The sequence below is a fragment of the Bactrocera tryoni genome, chromosome 1 (assembly GCF_016617805.1).
Source record: "Bactrocera tryoni isolate S06 chromosome 1, CSIRO_BtryS06_freeze2, whole genome shotgun sequence".
Lineage (NCBI taxonomy): Eukaryota > Metazoa > Arthropoda > Insecta > Diptera > Tephritidae > Bactrocera > Bactrocera tryoni.
The window spans coordinates 37,464,648-37,486,999 of NC_052499.1; the positions used below are offsets into that span (position 1 = coordinate 37,464,648).

At 37.0% G+C, this 22,352-nt stretch overlaps 1 long non-coding RNA gene across 1 annotated transcript; it reads right to left on the reverse strand.

Annotated features, from left to right (window-relative positions):
* Positions 1-1,073: 1,073 nt before the first annotated feature.
* On the reverse strand, positions 1,074-1,743 carry LOC120782405. Its single transcript, XR_005706251.1, has 3 exons — positions 1,698-1,743; positions 1,512-1,629; positions 1,074-1,433 (listed from the first exon to the last, which is right to left on the reverse strand). It is a non-coding gene; the product is annotated as an uncharacterized LOC120782405 (long non-coding RNA).
* Positions 1,744-22,352: the final 20,609 nt, after the last annotated feature.

Genomic DNA, 22,352 nt, shown 5'->3' on the forward strand with positions numbered 1-22,352 from the left:
GAATGTCATGTGAAATGTTCGAATTTCGATTACACAGGCCAACACTCAAATTGCTTCTTTGAATTTATCAACTGATTCTAGTTAACTTGGGTGCGCTGAATTCAAATCTGTAATCTGTTTGTCTCATTTCATGATATAGCTTTTTATACCCTCCACTTAACTTATGACCTGAAAAAAAAAATAAAAAAGATAAGTATATCATGAAAACTAGAGCTGATAGAGACAAACTGATTACAGATTTGAATTCAGCACGCCCAAATTAACTAGAATCAGTTAATAAATTCAAAGAAGCAAACATTTTTTTTAATTTTGTCGGGTTGTGTTATGTTATTGTGAACTTCGGTAAACTGTCACATATGGTTTTGTTTTGATTTAGTAGCACCGAAAAAACTTTGTAAACCTATAAAAACGTTGTTCAAATATTATTGAACATGTTTACTCATCAGCAAAGCCGAAATTCTATTAAATATAAATATCTATTTATATATTAATATACATACATACATACACATGTACATACATGTATACATAAGCAGACATATGGATTTATATGCAATGTGCATACAATAATAATAAAATTGCATATATGAATTGTAAACTGAATGGGTAAACACAAATTATAAATTTCCAGTTTTGAAACCCAGATCAGATCACATTAAACACCCACACATGTATTGAATTGTACACCTGAAAACAACCCCCCCTGCAAAAAATTGTGCGACTAATCTCTAAAGAGAGTATTCCGGGACTAGTCTCGATGTGGAACAATTGAGTATTAATTAGTCGCAACTAGTCTCAAACGGGTATAATTGGAGATCAATTAGTCTCAATTAATCCCTATCGGGTACTATTGGGAAAAAAGTTAGAATTTTGGCAAAAATACATTCATAAATTTCAAAGCAAAGTTACTGAATTTCCTTCCATTCAATTATCATAACCTATTACATTTAAAAACCATAAGTAATGAATTTCGTACATGTCTTTGCACTAGCAAGAGGCGGTGTACAAAAACATTGAAACTTTTTACAAACTGAAAAATTTTTATAAGAAATTGTAATCAGAACGAAAGATAATTGAACTATCTCCATTTTCATATGCGTTAACATTGTATATTTTTAAACATGCTTATAAAACAAAGCCCATGCTAACAACATTTTGTATTTCGACATGTACTTTTGACTTGCATAAACCAATAAATATAGCCTTGAAGCATTTACAAAATAAATGAATTTTTTTTAATTCATTATGGATTAAAAGATAATTAAACTATCTTTCTTTTAGTATACATTAACATTAACAATTTCCAAACATTTTTATGAAAAATAGCTTTTTCTAACAGAATTTTATATTTCAATCATGTACGTATTTGACTTAAGAGCGGCATTCAAATGGAGGCTTCCATGATGATACTTGGTTTTTAATAAAATCTGGATCTGTAAAAGCATTGATAATAGATTCAAGAGCAACAATATAATCCACCAATAAATGCTTACTTAAAAAAACCAACATACCTTATTATCAAATCCCCTGCAGAACGTTCCAGACTCTGATGAAATAACCAACTGTTGCGCCGGCTATCACATCTGTTGGTTGCTTATGTGATTAGCCGTAGAACAAAACAGTTGCATGCTGCAATAATTCACAATATAATTAATTTATTGTGAGATTTACACAACTATATTTCAATAAAAACTTACCAATTGCTTCATTTGGTTGTTTATCTGCACTTCTGCGACTTTGCTTACATTTAAATACAGTGTTGTTAAGTTAGGGAAATTTCCCTTTTTTTGTGCTACTTACAAACAAAGGGGAAATTTCATCGATGTACTTTTTCTTAAATATCGTCGAGCTAAATGATATAACCTAAAAGATAAATATTTAAGACGTTTGGAGATTTGATTTTAATACCTACATTTCGATTCGAAGTGAAATTTAGGTTATAATGATTAATAACCTGATGTTAGAAACAATTAATATGCAAGAGAATATTTTTGCTATACACGAAATCTCAATTTTTGTACTTTTTGTATCACTTATGGTTCAAAGAAATGATTATTTATAATAGCTTTTTCTTCAATAAGAAGATACAATACTGCTTTAAGTAAAAGCCTGGATATTAGGCATGCTGTCAATTATTCTCTAAGCATAGACCTTTGTTTCTGCAAATATTTAGTAAGCTGTAGATCTGAGCAAAGCTTGTATTTTATAAGCATATTATCATTTTTAACAATTATTGATTTGGATTTAAAACCACTCAAGCCAATTCATTTTGAAAATTGTGAGCCTTTTCAACCTAAGCTCGAAAATGTCTTACGTAGTTAACAACACTCTTTTCACAGTTGCAGAACTAGAAGTCGAAACCTATCGACGTCTCTATATCGATAATTATCTACTGATATTATACCATTATTATATCGAAAGGTATTGCGAGCAGACAAAAGGAATCGACATCAAGAGATTATTTATCTAAACAAATTGATAAGCACTGTTTATATCTATTTTTTCATTGTGGTGTACATGTTTTCCAGCATTGTATTTATATTACATTGACTATTTTTGCGAAAGTAAACTAAAAAAGTGCTTGACAACATTTTTACGCGTAATAACATAAAACACCTATAACTACAATAAAATAAAATATAAAAAGAAATAAGTTAGAACTGTGATTTGCGTGCATATTACTATTGCCAGTGGTAATTTGTTAATAATGGGAAGAACAAAATATCTGCAGAAGGTAATAAATGTATTAAGGAGAAAAAGAGTTAACGAAAAATAATGACCCAGTGAGTAAATATATGCACATTTTTTATCGAAACACACTTACTAATTTATTTAATTTTTTTAGCGCAATTTGACTCGAATTACGCAAAAGTTTAAATGAGGGTAAATGTATGTATCGAGATAGTTCCAAGGCAGTACTATCGATAATATTTCCCGTATAATCGGTAATGTGCGGCCACTAGTTTTGCAACAGATGATTTTTAAAAAGTAAGAAGTGCGAAAAGTGAAAATTGAAAATCTGTTTGGCTAAATCAACATTATTAAAACAAATAAAAGAAAAAAGGAATAGCAGCAAAGTGAGAAAAGGAGTTTTTGTACAAGATGAGTAAGGTAAGCAAGCGTCACCTAAGGAGAATAATAAGTAGGGAAAGAAAAAAGAATCGTGAAAAGTTAAGACTAGGTAGAAATTACGCTGTGTCGACCGTGTCCACTGCTAGGATTGCTGGAAATGTAGAGGAGGTTCTACCATATGTGCCAAGTCGCTCAGTGGAAGTCCCATTTCAGCAGAAATTGAAAATGTGGTCAATTCGTAATAAAATAAGCCACAAAAGCCTTTCTGAACTGCTTGCACTTCTTGCAGCAGAAAATATTATATATAATATATTAAAATATTATAGCTCAGTTTACAAATATTATTTAAACATATTTTATAGGAATCTGCGATGTCTGCTATTTTATGCAACAATCTCAGAAATATAAGGCTGCTGTTAAATAAGGACGTCATAGCGTCAATAAACGTGGATGGTTCATTATGGAAAGATAAGCTTAAAATCTTTCCCAAATTTTTATGCTTCATTGACTGGTAAGATAAATATTCCATACCATTGTTTTACACATATGTATGTTTTTATTTCAAGTTAAATTAAATCTTCTTTTCATTTAGGAGCCATTGCCAAATTACCATTTAAGGGATTGTCGCCGGAGGACGCGCTGCGCAAAGCCATTGCTTTCGAAAAAGCTAAATGCTTTAAGAAAGCTTATCGACAAAAAAGAAGAATTCTGCATCTTAAACTACTACCCCTCCAATTGTTTTTTTTTTTGTTTTAATATAAACTGCAATAGTACAAAGTTGTAATATTTCAGACTTTAAATTCTGACTTCTTATTTCTGGACTGAATTTTTCTTTTTTAATTTTTATTATAAAATTATTTAAAAAATGTGATTTATAAAACTCGTAAAGAAACCAGAACGAATATTTATTTTAAAATTTTCGCAGCTAAAAACTCACAAGAAATATTCTCCTAAAAGTTTGTAGCCCATTTTATTTCGTTTTTTTCTTAAAGAATAAATTTTGTTCACGCGTTATATGAAAGCAAGAAATCAACGCGAACTTTTTGAGTGGAGTACAAAACTGCGTAAACGATTTTTTTAAGACACATTTTTTTAAATTTTGATGATAATTTCTTTCATGAGTTTTGCAAAAATTTTGATTTGTCAGATTTATGTTAGAGAAGCTGTATTTAAGATGTTTAAAGTCAATTAAATAAAAATACATATTTTAAAACGAAGGCTTCGGATAAAATTTATCTTGATTGTTAAAGGGATTTTAGAGGTTTTATAACGACTGGTCTCATTCTGCTACCATTGCGACCTACAAAGCGACTAGTCCCTTTTTATACCCATTTGGGTATAAATGGGTACAATTAGTCTCTTCATAGGACATGCTCGAACAAAAGGGAACAGTTCAGTCCATACAAAGAGATGTAAAGTGGGATTAGTGGCATGTTCCTTTGCGACTAATCCCGGACACATCCCGGACTAGTCGCATTTTTTGCAGGGCCATATCAAGCAGCATAAACAATATGTTGCAATACATACAAACATACACACATACACATATATTTAGTTATTTAAGATAGTTTTCTAAAATAGTATATAAGTAATGAAAATGCCAAATCAGAATTAGAATGAAAAAATTGTCACTCAAGAAAAGTCTTTATTTTTCCCCCACCAGCGGTAAGAAGTTAAAGATACTTATTTGAGTTTATAACACACGTGTTGTGTTCCAAAGTAAACAGGACTTAAAAAAAAACAGAACAAATGGTTTTTTTGGCAGCATCAATTTATTTTATTCAAAATAGTCTCCTTCTGCTTCAATACAGCTTTTTGAACGGTTCTGAAGCATGTCGAACCAGTGTTTTAGCTCGTTGGCCGGTATGACCGCCAATATGCCGGTGCAAGCCTTTTGAATAGCCCCTACGTCTCCATAACGCTTTCCGTTTATGGGCAAATGCATTTTTCCGAAAAGGAAGAAGTCGCACGGTGCCATATCATGTGAATACAGGGAGTGGTGAATGGTTAAAATGTGATTTTTGGTCAAATAATCGGTCCTTCGAATGTTGGATTCTGAGCAATTTTTTGTCGTCAGTCAATTTGTGCGGAACAAACCATGCACACACTTTTCTTAAGCCCAAATGTTCGGTCAAAATGCGACAATTCGATGTTTTGGAGATATTCAATTCCATTTCCATGAATTTCAATGATGATTTTGACAGGCCCACATGTATCGTCATTTATGTCCTCACGACCACTTTGAAAACGTTGAAACCACTCGTGCACTCTGCTACGGGATAGGCAATAAACTTGTTTCATCAACTGAAACGTTCCGGTAAAAGTATAACCAATTCTGAAACAAAATTTAATGTTGGCTCTTTGTTAGAAGCTCATTTTCGCACCGATAACACAAACATACTGACACTTAAAACGCAATAACTTCACTTCCAATCAATGAAATGTCATGAACTACTGGACAATCGATAAAGATAGCAGATTCTAACGCACCAGTCGACATATAGATGGCGCCACCAGGCGTTCAGTTTCCAGTATGCAAATCAAGAAGAAGTATCGGGATTAAACTTTGCACGAATAATGCCCTTAGTGTATGCCACTACATGACCAAAAATTGTTTAAATCCAACAAAAAGTGTTCACGCCCCTAGCTACCGAATATATAGACCCGGTACCTATAGTTGACTTTTTTTTAGAAAATATCGGTCAATTTATGAGATATATAATTGAAATTCAGGGATAATATAAATTTGATCGGTACTACCCCATTTCCCTTATACTACATATAATGGTTTTCGTTTTTCTAACAAACCTTATGTCTATGTCAGCATATGAGTTATACTTATATAGTATGTATGTATATGTACATACATACATAAAATTACTTAGATCTCGATACTCAGGTTGACGTGTAGTTGCAAGAGTATAAAACGATCGGTTACACCCGAACTTAGCCCTTCCTTTCTTGTTAATTATAGATAGATAGATAGATAGATAAATAATTGAAAAATGCACCGCAACCTTAGGTCTATTGTGCCCTCTCCTAACTCACAGGGACTCACTAAGCCCCAGTATGTATATTGATAAATTCCAATATCCTACTGGGTGCTAGTGAGGCGATGTGATCCCTATTCGGAAACATGGATCCAAGGGCCTTTAACCTGCGTCTACAGACTGCTGTGCAGTCGGTTAGCAGGTGTTCTGGGGTTTCAGGCTCCCTGTCGCAAAACCGGCAGTTGGCGCGAGATGATATGATATGATCTTTCTTCCTCACGGAGCAGCTCCTTTACGGTATGGGGGCCCACCTCGGTGAATGGTTCGGGCCCTACCATATTGGTCGAGGCTGCAGAGCGGGCAAGCTCACCAACCAGTTCGTTGCCGGCTATACCTCTATGACCAGGCACCCAAATTAGGTGCACCTGGTTTCGTTCAGCTAGGCCGTTCTCTACACTCCTGCACTAGTCTCCATCCTCTGGGACTAGATTACCTTACCTTTGCCACACTCCTCTGCTGTCATTTGCAGAAGTGAATGCTTGGCTACTTGACCGATCACTAAATGAAGCGGTTTGAGATCCATCAGGACCTCCAGAGCTGCCGTTGGGCAAGTACGCATTGCGCCCGTCATGCAGACACAAGCTAGCTGCTGCAGCTTCGATAGTTGGATTCCTACCGAGTCCCAGGACACCGCCACATACGTGATTATCGGTCGCACAATCATGGTGTTCAACCATCTTACGATCCTTGGCTTACAGCCCCAGGATTTTCCCGCCAGCCGATTGCACACCGTTAATGCTATTGTTGCTTTTACCAGGGTCTGGTTCACATGCTGCTTCCACCGCAAAGTTGAATCCAGCGTAAGACCAAGATATTTGACCCTGCTAGTCATCTCGACCTCTCTACCACCAAGTGTGAGATTTCTGAGACCGGGTAGGAACCTGCGTCTCGCAAACGGAACTACGGTCGTCTTTGAGGGGTTGATACTCAATTCAACTCCTCTACACCACCCCTTTGCCAAGTTTCGATATCGTTCTACCAGGTCGCAGAGAGTGTCCTCAAATTTACCTCTGGCTGTAATTACAATGTCGTCCGCATACCCTTGGCAGCGGATTCCATTGTCCGTTAGCAGTGCTAACAGGGCGTCCGCGACTAGGCTCCATAGTAGTGGTGATAGCACACCACCCTATGGGCAGCCCTTTGTTGTGTAAAGGCGAATCCTTGTACCTTCTACTGTAGTCTCAGAAATTCTGGTGCGCAGAACGGCCTCTATCCATCTACGCACCGGTGCTGCCACATTCCATCTCTCCAGTGCCCTGACTACACTTCTGTGAGATGTGTTGTCAAAGGCACCTTCGATGTCCAGGAAGGCGCATAGCATCACTTCCCCACTTTCCAGTGAACTCTCTATCTCCGAAGTTAACTGGTACAGAGCCGTATTGGTGGATCTTCCCGCTTTGTATGCATTCTGAGCAGCATGCAGTCGTGCAATCTTCAGCGCCTTCGATCTTATCTCATAGTCTATGATCTTTTCTATATTTTTTAATAGGAAGGAAGTTAGGCTAATTGGCCTGAAAGATTTGGCCAGAGAATAGTCCTTCCTTCCTACTTTGGGTATGAAGATCATTGCGAGGCTCTCTCTCAGCAGCCGAACCAGGTGTGGCAGCAGAATCTGCTCACCCTGTTGTAAAAGCGCTACGAAGATACCATCCACTCCCGGGGACTTGAACTTCTCGAGCGAGGCCATTGTCCACTTGATCGAGTTTGAGGTGAATATTTGTTTCGCGATTGCCCAGTCGGAGCGGGAGGCCTGTATTTAATTAAGGGTAAACACTGGTCTTCCGGAATAGTCTCCAGGAAGTGAGCACGCAGAATCTCTGTGGCTCTGTCTTCCGCGCTGGTCGTAAAAGTCCCGTCGCTTCTTTTAATTGCTAGCACTGTGTCAGTCTTGCCTCTAGCCAGCGCCTTGTGCAGTCGAGCCGCTTCAGGTGTGGAGGTGACATTTTCACAGAATCTCCTAAGGCTAGCCTGTTTAGCAGACCTAATCTCCTTATTATATAGAGTGAGGTTGCTCCTATACTCTTCTCAGACCCCTGTACACTTTGCTCTTTTAAAGAGACTACGTACTTTTATCCTGAGGTCTGCAAGCTTTCTTGACCACCAGAAACAGTTGCGCCTGTCTGTGGGCACTTTTAGGGGGCAACTGTCATTGTAAGCATTAATGATGGACTCGTTCAGCCCAGATAACCTACTGTCTATTCCCGGGCCCGTAACGATATTGTCAATCTGCCCCTTCCTACTCAATTCCTCACTCAGCCTCCCCCTGAAGACGCTCCAATTTGCCCTCCGAGGGTTACGTCTAGGGGGGAGTTGTCTGACCTCTACCTTCAGCGCGAACCTTACGATTCTGTGGTTTAACAGGGAGGGCTCCGTCGAGACCCTCCTTCGTGAGACCCAACCGCTTGCAGGCTCGTTGCTGAAGGTGATGTCAAGCACTTCCCTTCTACTTATTGTTATGAAGGTGGGTTCGCACCCCACATTCTCTATTGCTACATATTCAATAAGGACTCACCCCTCGAGGACTCACCCCTCCTGCAGTACTCCACAAGCCTTTCCACCACTACGGGGGGTGCTCTGGATGCCTCCCCCGGGAAGTAGGCTGATGCCAGGACGAAGTCCTTGCCTTCATAGTCCCTGGCCTGTACCGCCATCAAATCCTGCGCCAGGAATTCTGAAATACAGAAAAATTTAATATTGCTCCTGACTACTATATAAGTTCTAGGTCGCTCGCTAGAGAGATCCCAGATTACCTTGTTGTATTCTGTCTTGAGGCCTTTGACCTCTCCTTTATAGACCCCAGGGTCTTGGATCAGCAGAATGCCCAGTTTTTCCGCTGTGAACCTGCTCTTTATGACAGCCGAAGCTGTCGCCGCGTGATCCAGGTTCACCTGGGCGACTTCCATATCGACGGCCACTACAATTCGATGTTCGCGCTGCTGTCCATAAGGTCCCCTAATCCATCGAAGAGTTCCTGGGTGGAGGGGAGCTCTGCTCCCGGGACAACTGGGGCATCCGAGGTCGCGGAAGGCGTAGCTTTCTCATCCCTGCTTACGCTGGGTTGTTTCGCGACCTCCTCCATCTGCATACTCTCCACCTCCGAGGTCGCCACAGTCGTGCCCGGGGTTGTATGGCCTTATGACCACCGTGCTGTACCTGTAAAACAGGCGAAAGCTCGCTGCACGGATGTACTTGTACGAGTCGTCGTCCACATACCGGTGCAGTCTCCATCCTTTCATCCGGTTGGCTTCCGGCTATCCTTGTATTGCCGCCCCTCATCCTTTTGGAGCTGGGGGGCTCTTGTGGCGTTATCTGCCCGCTCTTCCGCTTCGCGGTCTGTGCATAGGTGGCTGCACTGACATGGACACGGTCACTTACCCGGCTGCCTTGCGCACGAACGGACGCGGTTCTGCCACACTCCTTTGTAGTGGGAGCCCTGCTCCCTTTACTTCTGCATTTTACATGACTCCCCTGAGTATGAGCTGCTGAGCCTGCTACAGGGGATCCTGGTGGTGCTTTGAATTCCATCCGCTGCCTTCGACGCTTGGACGCCGCTGCACGAGGGCATGTCGTCGTCATCCTCCCTGTCATGCTCCTCGAACAGCGCCCGCTCTTCTGGCGAGAGAGCATCAAGGAAGCTGAACTTCCGCTTAGCTCCTTGACCCCTCCCGCTTGCAGCTGCGCCGACAACCTTCTCCTTCTCATGATCCATACTCGTCGTCCGTTGTTGTCGACTGGTCGAATCGTTGGGGGTTGCTGTTGTATTTGTAGTTTTGAGTTTTTTGTTGTCGTTCATCTTGTTCTTACGACCCTCGGCTCAACGAGGTGAGCTGTCGGGTCTACTTAGCTTTTGCGGAAATAGGAGGTTCGTCACGCCAGAGCCCCTTGGCGCGGTAACTCCCCAATTCGGCCCGGTATTGGGAAAGCTCCGTTCTAATACAGTCGAATTTACTTCCTGGCTGCAAATCATCCAATGGGCACGGGAGTCGCATAACACCCTGGATTAGGAGGTGGTAGCTCTTGGTTGCCGCACGCATGCGGCACCCGTCAACCTGCCTGGGCAGTGCAAGTCAACACCACCCACACCGGTTGGGGGTGCCGAGTATGCCTTGCGACTAAGCCCCTGCACCACGACAAGGTGCCTACCATTCACAGAGGACATAACCCCCTGCTTTGATTCCTGCAAGTTGCAAGAGTATGAAATGTTCGGTTACACCCGAACTTAGCGCTTCCTTACTTGTTAATTATATATCGTACTTATTTTTTGATCGAGTCTTCTTTTTTAAAACCCTTTTTTCTTTATAAGGATTTTCGCCCTTACTGCTGACTAAAAAGGTCCAATTTGTTTTGTATAAGCCTTAGTTCATACAAAAAGGTGCTTCTGTCTACTTCCAAATTTCATCACGATATCTTGGTTCTCACCCAAGTTACAGCTTGCACGACAGACAGACAGTCACCCGAATTTCAACGCCTCTAGTCATCCTGATTATTTATATACAGCTGTTGACAGTTAATTAGAAACTACTCCCTTTTTTGTAGGTGGCTGATGAGTATAATGAAAAAAATTTTTTGATATACTGTTATTTATATTCCTAAAAGTCTTGCATTGTTCGTGTTACTCTAGTTACTACTAAATTCACTCTGTTTTGCAGTTGTGAAGTTAAAGTTCTTTTAATTTTTTCCCAAATAGTAAATCCGTTACGATATAGAAGGTGAATTAAGTGCGACAGCTAATTAGAAACAGTTGTTTAAATAATTAAAATTCCTCAAGGTGTTAATTTTTTTTAATAGTATTACTGTTTTATAGTAAGCGTGTGTTTCAAAGTTGTAGTTTAAAAAATTTTAAAATGTATGATTCAAGTTTTTAAGGAGAAAAAGCTGCCTCACCTTCGCAGCTACGTTTTTGACCTTCGTCGGTCTGGAAAGATGTGCAAAGAAGTTTCGAATAAGGTCAAATGCTCAAAATAAAGTGAAAAATTTTGATTGTACTTAAGCATATACGGAATTTTAAAACTATTTTCAATGTTGCACGCATAAAAAAACCGAAAATCTTCAACAGAAATATACCGCAGAACTACCACTGTCTCTCGAGGAGACCCAAAAAAAGAATTCCACTGACATTTTACATGAAATTCAAGACAAATATAATGTCCAAATATCCAGCAGAAAAATTCCCAGCGTTTGGTCGAATTTGGACTTCACGGCAGGCAGCAAGCAGGAACCCACTTCTGACTAAAATTCGTAGAAACAACGCGTAGACTTTGCCATTTCTTATTGGTCTAAAACAATAAATGAACGGAGGTATGTCGTTGGGAACGATGTAACAAAAATTAATCGTTTAGGACATAATTGTCGAAGTTATGTTCTCCGTCCAATAATTCAAGAATTTGATCATAGTGATTCACGCGTAGTTGAGTATGGTGGAGTATCAATCATGGTGTTGGGATTTTTTATCTGGAATGGTGGTGGTCCACTCCATAAGATTGATGGAATTTTAAACAAGAAGAAATACGTCGACATCCCAAAAAATTTCATGTTGCCATGGGCCATGGGAAAATTTGCCTATTATAAGGAAGATAACAATTCAAAGCATACGTCTAAGTTGACAAAAGTTTTTTAATGAAAATTCGAACAATGTTTTGGGGTGAGAATCGTCCCGCCCAGACTTAAACCCTCTAGAACATCTCTGAGTGATGTTGAAATAGCCATATGCACCAATATCCCAAATATGGATGTTCTTTGTGATGAAATTAGAACGGCATGGCAAGCTACACCATTGGTGCTCTGTCAGAGTCTTATAACGTAAATTCGGAATCGATGTGATGCAATATCAAAGTAAAAGAGTAAAGCAACAAAATACTAACTGAAAGTAAGCAAGTTTTCTAATACCATTATTTTTTGTTGATAAAATATTTTAGTTTCTAATTAGTTGTCGTTAAAATCTTCAAAACAAAAACAAATTTTAAAATTTTTACTATTAGAGTTTAGGTTTAACATAGGTTTCAATAAAATAAGTGAAAATACAATAAATATACGTGATTTATTGAAAATAACATCATTTACTTCCAAATAGGTGTCGTTTTTAATTAGCTGTCAACAGCTGTATATATGTATGTATATATAATTCCATATCTATGTCGCTTAGGTTACAACAGTTAATATAAAGAACATTAACCAGAAGATCAGAAATCAGATATCATATCTCAACATTAAAGGTGTGGAATCTAGACCAATTTTATGCATATTCAGCAATAAACCGCATTATTTTCAGAAAAATTGTCCAGTTAATTTCAATTAAATATCACACATCTCGGTCAATATAAACACTTTAAAGTCAAATAGCCAGTTAAATAGAATAAAAATCATTATATCGCCCATATTGGTGTTAGGGAAGATGTAGACTGATTGAGTTAACCTTCATTACATAAGTATTCTTGAGAACCTGTTTTCATGCAATTTTGTGAAGATATTTCACACTCTAACCGATTTGTTGGGCGTAAAGTCTACTAGACTAACGAAAATCATTACAAATAGTATATTGAACCTGAGGTAATTCATTGACCGACGTCACATACTTTCGGGATTAGTATATCCAATACAAATCTTTACTTTGCTAAGATTTCTTATATGTGACCTGGTCTACGAAAAGGAGGTTTAGGTGCGAAAACTGGTTTTCTGAGAAAAGCTGTTAAAAATAATCGTCAGTTTCTCGTTATCTCATTAATTGATCTCCTTTTTTGACACCTAAGCCCCCTTTTCGTAGACCAGGTCACATATATAGATCGATATATATATATATGTATATATATGTATAGTACGTTTTAAAGCCAACCGGAATCAGGGAGATAAAGTCAAACGGATGATTGAAAATTGTTATAATAACTGTAAGGAGGCTATGGAAAGTAATAACCTGAGTTTATCCATTTTAGACATATTTATATACAATGTACAATGTATATTATACATACACTGTTATCAATAAAATATATTCTCTGAATTTTATTAAGATATCTTATACATATGTATCTTGACCTATATATGTACACATATGGTATAAAGTCAGCTGTTTCGAAAATATTTATTTAGGGTACATATATGGGTGCTAAAGAAGAATTTGTCCTATTTTGCCCATTTTTAAAATCAGAGGATGTTTTTACCATAAAGATATTCTCTCTGAATTTTAATACCAGATTTGATACTAGACCTCACTGATTGACAAAATTTTCGGCAAAAACAGAGTCATATGCACGGGGGTTGACATACATATGTATTCGGTGACTGAGGTCTTGGGTAGACATAAGAGGAAACCCCCAAAAAGGACTATTTGTTTCAAGTACGTCATTTGCTCTAGATTTAAGACCTGTAAAATAAAGAAGGGTGTTGAGTGGGTGTAATTTATGAGATATGCATTTTCATTATAATGGAGTGCGCCTACTTTCTAAAAATTTTTATATTACAAATGTTTGCATGGCCAACACAAGCACGCTTACAGAAGTCCAGACGCTTAACCCAATTTTCTACGGCTTTCAAGCATAAATCGGCCGAAACTGCTGAAATTTCACTTCCAAAACCGGAACGAAAAAACTTTTGAAGGACCGCAGATACGCGACCTTATGACGCAAAAAGCAGAAAAACGAGTCATTTTAAAAATAATGTCATAATTCTCCTTGTATGTTGCAAGGTTTCATCAGAAAATTAGAAAAATTGAAAAACGATGCAATGGGAAATGGACACCAACATTGCCCGCCGAGAAACTCCAATGGAGATATTTTACAGCTATTTTTAGAAATTTTTCACCGTTTTGTTAGTTTCGTTAACGTAGTTGAAAATCTATGTGCTTCATTTGCTTGCTAAATGCCTTGCTTGGAGCACATAATATGGTGAACTCATGCACGAGAACAATAAGGAGAGCAACCTTTTTAGTCATCAGTGTTGTCTTATATTTTTTTAATCAAAATGAATGACTGATTCTCAAAATACAAAAACTTCCAATTCTAATAGATGAACAAATTCTTGGAAAAAGTTTATTTTCTATATGATAAACCAGACAATTATAACCAAGAAGGTATCATAAAAACCAATCCCATTGGGAAATCCGAAGAGAATAATTATCGCAGGCGATTGAAAAACGCTGTTTGCATTAAACATATTCGGCAACAACTTTTTATACTCTCGCAACAAAGTTGCTAAGGAGAGTCTAATAGTTTTGTTCACATAACGGTTGTTTGTAAGTCCTAAAACTAAAAGAGTCAGATATAGGGTTATATATACCAAAATGATCAGGGTGACGAGTAGAGTTGAAATCCGGATGTCTGTCTGCCCGTCGGTCCGTGCAAGCTGAAACGTATTTCATGGCTCCATAAGAAGGTTAAGTTCGAAGATGGGCAAAATCGACCAACTGCCACGCCCACAAAATGGCGAATACCGAAAACCTATAAAGTGTCATACCTAAGCCATAAATAAAGATATTAAAGTGAAATTTGGCGCAAAGGATCGCATTAGGGAGGGGCATATTTGGACGTAACTTTTTTGGAAAAGTGGGAGTGGCCCCGCCCCCTACTAAGTTTTTTGTACATATCTCGGAAACTACTATAGCTATGTCAACCAAACTCTACAGAGCCGTTTTTTAAGGCATTTCCATATACAGTTGAAAAATGGAAGAAATCGGATAATAACCACGCCCACCTCCCATACAAAGGTTATGTTGAAAATCACTAAAAGTGCGTTAACCGACTAACATAAAACGTCAGAAACACTAAATTTTACGGAAGAAATGGCAGAAGGAAGCTGCACCCAGGCTTTTTTTAAAAATTGAAAATGGGCATGGCGTCGCCCACTTGTGGACCAAAACTCGTATCTCAGGAACTACTAGACCGATTTCATGTACGAAATATGGGTGAAATCGGTTCACAAACACGCCTTCTTCCAATATAACGCTATTTTGAATTTCATCTGATGCCTTCTCTGTATAGTATATACATTGGGAACCAATGATGATAGCGGAATAAAATTTTTCACAAATACGGCATTTGAAAAATATGTAAATGACGGATAATGAAATCTCGATTATCATTTTATCATGCGAGAGTATAAAATGTTCGGTGACACCCGAACTTAGCCCTTCCTTACTTGTTTAAATACAAAATTCTTTGATTTATATATTGTAAAAGTAGTCACTACCTTTTCAATTAGTAAACATATTATATATTTTTATGGTTCCGATTTAAAGCATTGTACACAGTTCGTAAGAAAGTAGGGTTAAGTTTTTTAACTTGTGGTAATTTTGTTTCATTTCTCTATTGTCTCTTGAATTGTCTGCATAAATTTGTTTATATTTCATTCAAGCTCAAAAATTGGAGATTCATTTTATATTTTGAACGAAAACGATATAATCTAAGGATTGAGCAAAAACAATTCGATATACGTTAAAAAAAGAAATTATCAACTTGATAAAGCTAATTCAAGAATCAGCTGATGGGCTTAATAAAAAATACAATAATAGCCGCTGATTTTTTTACACTTGAATCAACTCATTAATAAGTAGGCTGCTTGTGTTTGCGTATCGCGCATAATTACTGAAGCGTTTTTCATCATAATGGAAAAATTCTATCATAAGTCACTAGTAATTATGTGTTTTTATTTTTTCCTTTCTGGTACACTTTAATCATGTAAATATGTAATAGCAGCGCACTTTCATCTGAAGGTCAACATCATTAATCAATGGAAATTCCAAGAATTTAAGAAAATACGTGTAATTTCGTTGAAAATCAAAAGCAGTAATTTTAATGAACTACTGATGAGCCTCGTACTTATATGTATTACATAAGGGGTCAGTAGGGTAATCTTTTAAATTTTTTATTTTTTTTTTGCATTTTCTGTTCCCTTATACCCGTATAATTAATATAGAAATCCACTTTACCATTGGAAGGTTTCGAAGAAGGCGCAGAAATAATAATTAGAGTTATGCCAATTTTTCAACGTTTACTTCCATCTTTGTATACTTTTTAGTACCTCAAATTTTAAACGCGTTTTTCTCAAAACGCACTTTTTTAAACTGGCGGACATGATTCCGGTCGAACTACTCAACCGATTTGCTTAATTTTTTTAAATGTTCGCGAAACGGTTGACTATCGTCCCTGTATTTCTTATAATTATTATTTATCAACATTTTTTCATGATTCTAGTAGAGACGATAACCATTCACGTACTTTTTACGAACAAATTGGGTTTTTGTGTTTCAGATGATCCAAACATGAGAAATTGTGTCCGCCTGTGAAAAAACGCATCTATTCACCCAGCCATTTCTCCGACAGATGTCATCAAAATATTCCGAAAAAATTTATTTATACACTCCACGATATAGTGTGTACCTCTTGGTATGTGAAAAAAGTTCTTTGTAGAATAAAAATTTCTATGAAAAAAATGTCAAAAAAACAGGCCAGATTACCCTACTGATCCCTTAATTGGTTAAGCTGCAACCCACTACATACAAGGTTGTGTTTCATATTAATCACATTATCGACAATAGTAGCAGGAGTAGTATAACATTATATCAATATTATTTTAACTGCGTGCTTCGGAAACCAGACATTAACATTCGTTACGTCACTAAATACAGCATACTTTTAGGCATTATACAGTTCGTAAGCCACTCACACCAGCTTTGAAGCGAATCACCGAAGTTGGCCACTTCAATTTTCAACTGAATTTAGCAGCTATTCCATCATTTAACCGGAAATCACTTGTAGCAGCAATAAAGTTCATAAAATAAATTTGTGGTATATACAGCTGCTCTTTAATAGTAACAGCTTTTTTCACCTTATTTCAGTAAATGAAAATTTCATGAGTGCGTTAAGCGCATAAGTACCAGCCTGTGGACGATAGGTTCACACCCAAACTTACAAAATTGTTGAATTTTTTTAAGGGTATCTCATATTAAATCAAATTTGTATACCCTGAACAGCGTATATTGTATTTGCCATGTTGTTTCTAACACCCAGAAGGAAACGTCGGTGACCCTATAAAATACATATGCATATATGTAGATAAACTATTAGGGTGAGGAGCTGCATTGATTTAGCCATGTCTGTCCGCCTGTCTGTGTTTACCTTCCTAAATTTCGAAGATTTCGATCTGGAAATTTTCATACGAAGCTGCTCATAAGTCGGAACCACGGATGTCAAAATACTTTAGCATATGAAAGCCATAAAAACTGAACAATCAAATTTGAGTACTTGTATAGAACCTTTTTTTATTTGCCAAAATGTCTTCACGAAATTTTACACGGATTATTGTCCAAGACAACAAGATATACTTAAGGGTCCGATAAAGCGGAAAAGTATATTTATTTTGTCGTCTTCAAAGTAATCCCCACCAGATGTAACACACCGATGTCAATGATTTTTCCAGTCCTCGAAACACTTTTCATAAGCACTTTTTGGGAAGGCCTTCAGCTCCTTCAGCGAACTTAATTTTATCTCTTCGACCGACTGAAAACGGGTTCTACGAAGTGGCAATTTCAGTTTGAAGAACACGAAAAAATCACACGGATCCAAATCTTGTGAATAAGGTGGTTGATTGTTGGTATTCATTGCGTTTTAAGCTTTAAATTCGGTCAGAATCGTACTATTTTTGAAATAATTTCAGTATTTTCGGGACGAGTCGAGCAAGAACGCGTTTCATACCTAAAATATCCATCAAAATAATTCGAACGGACTAGAGAGAGAGGTCGAGCTCTCTTTCCATCTCTCTAACACTTGTCTGACGATTTTCAATCACCTTATCCTTCACTCTTTTAATATTTTCATCAGTTTTAGCGTTTGAAGGTTGTCCAGAACGAGGCATCTGTTCAATGATCTCTCGACCGCTTTTGAAGGCTTTGTACCACTCATAGGCTTGTGTTTTTAATAAAACTGAATCACCGTAATCTTTTTCCAACATTCGCAACGATTCCGCATACCACATATTTTTATGCATTATAAAAGTCGTAATTCAATACTGAAGTGTACTTCTAAGCATCTGTTGTGCACAAACTGGTTGACAGATCGCGCTCATATTTGACATATGTAGTAATTAAGGACAGTCCAAAGTCCTTAATACATTTTTTTTAAATAACATTTACTTGAGAAATTTAATTACAATTTCCAGGTGCTGTTTTGTCCCTGTGTTTCACTTGGGCCACAGAACTAAATTTGATAATTTTATTACACGTGTCGAATAGCTGATCTGTAATATAAATCCCTCAGAGTTTACCAATATAACTCATCGACAAGGTTTTGTTCAGTTACTTTTTTGAAACTCTTAATCTAAGCCGCCTTTTTCCCTGACACAGACCAAAACTTTGAAGTAACTGACTCCCTCAACAAACCGCAAATAAATAGCATCAGATGGTATTTTTTTATTATAGTGGCTTATTAGTACTATTAAACTTTTAGACGAAATAAGTTTTATGGTTTTATTTATATTTTTTAGTAACTTTTAAGTATGTATATGTATATCAAAAATGACAATTTACAAGCTTCAACTCATAGTCTGCCTCTTGACAATGCAACACTTAACAACTTTCGCTTTTTCTCTCCACTCGAGCATCCAGAAAGCCCCACACGAGTCAGGCATTCGTGAATACATGATTTAAAACAGCCGGATTGAGGCAATGGCAAAAGTACATAATGCTAAATGACCAAGCACAATTTCTTGCTCACTTGGATGAATGTGCGGATGTGAATACGAGCAGCCACACATGCGCAAGTACCTACCTGCTTTAAGATACAAATTCATAATTATGTACAAGCAAAATACGGAATACTTAAAAATTAATTTCACTTCTGTTTTGTAGCGCTCAGTTATGATGCGGGCTGAGGAAATAAATGACAAAAGAAAATATGGTAAAGCTAAAATCCAAAAAAAAAAAAAATGAAAAGGCCAACAACACTAGCGATTTGAGCAGGCAAGATGGTAGCATGGTGACGCGACGCTAACGGCACAGTTATGAGCATTTCACAAAAACGTCAACAACGGCAGTATGGCTGCGGCCAAAATGGAAACGTTTAAAAGCGGTACAGAAATAAATTGTCGCTGGTCACTTTACAGTCGCTTCGGCGGCGGTTGGATGCTGCGCATCGCCCGAGCAGCGATCAACGGTCGGTAGTGGAATTTGATGTTGTTTGGCCGGACGGTGGCGAGTCGGTGATGGTGCGGTGACGGGTGTTGGCGACTGTGAAAGTCGTCAAAATTTTTTGGGTAAACAATAACGTCGTCGAAACGAAAGAATTTGTATTTAAATGGAGCACAACCGAGAGACGAACAAATAATAAGGCAATGACTGCTCTAGCATCTTCGAGTATTTCTCGCTTTTGAAGCTTTGCTCACCGCATTAAGAAGTGGTACAACACTTGATAGTAACATGTCAAAGTCATGACAGTTGAACTTCAAGAGTTATTTACTTATATCTGCGGAAGTGACTCTTAATTCTGACATATACATACATACATACATGCCTGGGCTATAGTATTTTCGTCACAACAAATCAGATAAATTATATTTACATACATATTTACGTTTCACAATTATACTTGTATGAAATAAGTAAAAATAAATTCATGTCTTCAGGTCATTGGGCCTAACCTCCCCACAAATGTAGTAATATCAACATTTAGGAAGAGGATTCGTTCACTGGGACTGTAAATTATTTTATGCTCGGGAATACTTGTAATATTCGCAATTAACTGTGTGTATTATAGTTTTATATAAGTACATACATATGCACGTACTGATCATTGCGAAGATGAAAGCGACGATATGGCAATCCCATTAAATACAGCCGCACATAGAGATACTAAATTATTGTTAGATCTGTCGATTTTATAAGCTATCCAAAGCCTAACAATACCAAAATTGTTGCAATAGCAGCAGTTGTCATACAAAGTGTATGCTCCTGCAAATATCAAATCTGATTTAACGTTTCAAACATTACGGTGCAAAATAAAAGCAGCCCTCAAGAAAACATGCCGTATTCGATTGAATAATTTAGAAATAAATGATTTACAATTTATTAGGAAATAGATCATGGAATGTTGATCTACATAATAATGCGTATTAATAGATTATTCTTGGGTCAATGTTCTTATAAAATGAATGATTAGTCGTGGCGCAAGTTGCGCTGCCAAGGCTGTGAATAAATATCTCCTGAAATCATAATTTTCAAAAGTCGAAGCATCCATGAGCTGAAATATATTTCATGCCGCGACCCAACTTACCTGAAAATTCGATCGAAATACATTTAATTTCTCACATCCATACAATGCACTCAATCTTCAATTCTGTAATATGAATGATATGAGTAAAATGATATGTACGAGTATCTTCAAATTTAGGAAAGTTGTAAACAACGTTCTCTGCTAAATAATTCATCATCATTGTGTGGCACCAATAACCATGAAACTTTGGCACACATTCTTCTCGTTCAAGCATACGACGTACATACATATGTACATAAAAGCATATATGTACGTGCATGATATGCTCTGCCAAAAAAGCTTTTCTTGATAAATACTTGACCACACATTAAGCGTTTGCCGTTTTGTTCGTTATATGGCCAGAATAAAAGGGAAAAAGCAAGTTACTGACGTTGAGGGAGCAACAAGCTAATTGTCTGTGCAATTGCGCACGCGCTCTCGACTCATTATGCGCACCATTAAAAAGAAGAGTTAATAATGACCGCAATGGCAAGTGGCGAGAAAACGGAATTTGTGTCACATTTGGAGGCGAGGTATTCGAACAGAATTTGTATACCCTGAGCTGGGTACTTAAGTGGGTATTCTCATGTAATCACTTCGAAAAATCAATTTTTTTTTATATTTTGACAATAAAACATGTGAAAAATTCAGAGCGGAATTCATAGTAATTGATAAGTTACAGCTCATAGTAGCCGACGTGTCGTAAGCGACTGTTTACCAGGCGCCATGACAAGTCCGCAGCTGCTCCGTTTCGTTTCTAAACGCATTTTTCTCGAATCATCATTTTCTGAAGCTGTCATGTTCCTAAAAAAAAAGTATTCCACCGATTGCTTTAAAATTTACATATGTTCTTCTAATCATTTATAGTTATCGTCCCTACCAGAATTGGTTATTTTCGAAAATATTTTTATATTTTTTTTAACCGATTTTCAACCAAAAAAAAAAAACAAGATTTTCGTGACTTTTTTTTAAGTTCGAAAATTTTTTTAATGAAATTGATTATATTTGGTAGGGACGATAGCCGCTGAATTACTGAATAATAATTCGATTTTTTTTTTCAGACAACATGACCAGTGAACTACTTTTTTTTGTTTGGGACTACTTTAATATTTAAAAAAAAAATAATATTAAAAATGTCAAAAACGAAAAAAAAATTTTTTTGTACAAGTTGTAAAATGATTGAATTTTGTTGTCGCATAAAAAAAATTCTAAAAAGTGGTAAAATGTATGCGTTCATATGAGAGTACCCCCTGAAGTTTGTAACAACCAAAAGAAACGCCGACGACTCAATAATATATATATGATCAGTGTAACGAGTTGAGTCGATTTATTCATATACACGATTCCTATACACGAACTATTCTTTCAGTGTTTGAAAAATCGTTCTGGAATTGTGTACACGTTTTTTCCTTCCTTCCTTCCTTCCTATCTTCAAGAGATCAAGACCAATCAAAATCAAATTCTAGTAAGCAATATTTCGTATTTGTGAAAGTATTATAGCTTCGATGCAACCGAAGTAACCGTTTTTTCTTGTTTTCAATATGCTTGCAACATGTTGCCCAGGGTATAATAGTTTTGTTTACCTAGTGGTAGTGTTTGATTGTAACACTTAAAACTAATGGTGATGGGTTTATATACATACATATACACATATCAAGATGATAGGGTATAACAAAGCATGTTGATTCCTGGTCACTCTGAGGATATTGATATTGCAAGTGGGCTGATTAAGACCATTGTCACGCCCATTAAACATATGAAATGCCATATATTTCAAACAACTTGAACCATTTGAAACAAACCACCACAGCATAACCGAGTGAAAATTCGAATACGAAAATTTTGTTTACTTTTAAAGCCAATTTTTAGCGAAATACCACAATACCTTAACTTTTCCCTCCGGATTACTTCGTTCGTATTATTTTTCTTATATGGTAGTTTGATTTCTTAATTTTTTTATTGTTTTTATCTCTCTTTCATTAATGTGGGGTTCTCGACC